The sequence below is a fragment of the Arachis ipaensis genome, chromosome B03 (assembly GCF_000816755.2).
Source record: "Arachis ipaensis cultivar K30076 chromosome B03, Araip1.1, whole genome shotgun sequence".
Classification (NCBI taxonomy): domain Eukaryota; kingdom Viridiplantae; phylum Streptophyta; class Magnoliopsida; order Fabales; family Fabaceae; genus Arachis; species Arachis ipaensis.
Genome location: NC_029787.2, coordinates 25194025 through 25195876, shown reverse-complemented (window position 1 = coordinate 25195876; position 1852 = coordinate 25194025).

Here is a 1852-nt window from a genome sequence, read left to right as displayed (position 1 = left end):
GTTATACCCAAACATAATTGATAGATAAAAAGACCTTTTTACATGAGATATCCAAACATAAAATTACTTTTACTTCTCTATAAGATCTTTTAAAAAAAGATAACACGAAAAAAGATCTTTTCTTAAAAGCTCACCCAAACAAGCCCTTAGTCAAAACAAAAAAATCATCAATTTCTTCTATTTACTATTTAAAATACTCATAAGTATAACTCTTAAATCACTTTTAATTTTAAAATAAGTTTTCAAAATCAATTTTAATTTTATTTTAAAACATATATCTCTTTTGATAAAATTAATCAAATCAAACTCATTTTTTTAACTTTCAACCCTTTCAACCTATTTTTGAAACTATAATCAAAACTCTTCAAATTCTTACAAAAATAAGTGAATCCTTGTTATTAAATTTCATTTAAACACTTAAAAAAATTTTAGCAACATCTTTTTTAAAATTCAGACTTTTAAAAGTTTNAAATCTCAAAAGTATTTATTTTTAAATTTATTACTTTAATTACTCTAAAATTTTTAAAAGTATTCGAGACATATCTCTTTTGATAAAATTAATCAAATCAAACTCATTTTTTTTTTAATCAAAACTTTCAACCTATTTTTGAAACTATAATCAAAACTCTTCAAATTCTTACAAAAATAAGTGAATCCTTGTTATTAAATTTCATTTAAACACTTAAAAAAATTTTAGCAACATCTTTTTTAAAATTCAGACTTTATCACTCTTTNCAAAAAATCAATAATTTAGTCAGGTAGATAGTAATATACATCCAAAATATTTATTATATTTTCCTTGTACGGTGTCTCCACTCCTTTTTTTATTATATTTATTTTAATTCCTCTATCTTACACCATAATTAAATATTTATTTTATAGTACCCATTAATATTTTTTTATGATACCCATTAATATCTTTATAGTATAACAAATATTTTTTTGTTTTAAAATTAATTAATATTAGTGTATCAATACTCATTATCATGCTTATTGATTAAATCTTTTATATAGATTTAATAAATTCACATATAAGTGTATATTGATACATTAGTATTTGTTAAATTTAAAATAAAAAATATTTATTATATTATAAGAATATTAATGAGTACTCTAAAAAATATTAATAAGTAATTATTTTATTATGTTCATTAATATTTTTTATAGTATAATAAATATTTAAATATAGTGTAAAATGAAAAATAGGGATAAACATAATGAAAAAATAATTGATAATACATGTAAAAATTTTATAGTATATATTAGTCAATAATACATAAAGAGAACGAAAAAATTTTATTATAAATATTCAATAGAAATAGATGATTTTTTTTTCTTTATAAAATGTACTATATAGTGTGTATTTATTAGGCTGCCTTTGTTTTCAACAACAAAATAGGATAAGACACTGAAAATAGGATAGGACAAGACACTGATGGACAGAGACACAAAATTTTGTATTCTTGTAATTTTGCTTGGTGATAAACTAGAACAAATTATGAAAATCTAATTTATTCTCATTTTTTTCATTAAAAAAATTTGAGATGAAAAATATAATAATAAAAAATATAATTATAAAAAATTAACAAGAATAATAAAAAAAAAAAAAATAAGTTGTGTCTCTTGGACATAAAATTAACAAAGTTTTCTGGCCATTATTTACCACACATAAACCGTGGTGACCCACAAGGTTTTATGTGCAAACAAGTTTCTTCATAAACCGTGGTGACTCTCCACGGTTTATGCACGCCATCTCTCCTTAGTAAACCGTGGTGACCTACCACGGTTTACACTCTATATCTTTTGGCCATAATCCGCTGGGACCTGCCACGGTTTATGCACGTTTTGAAAC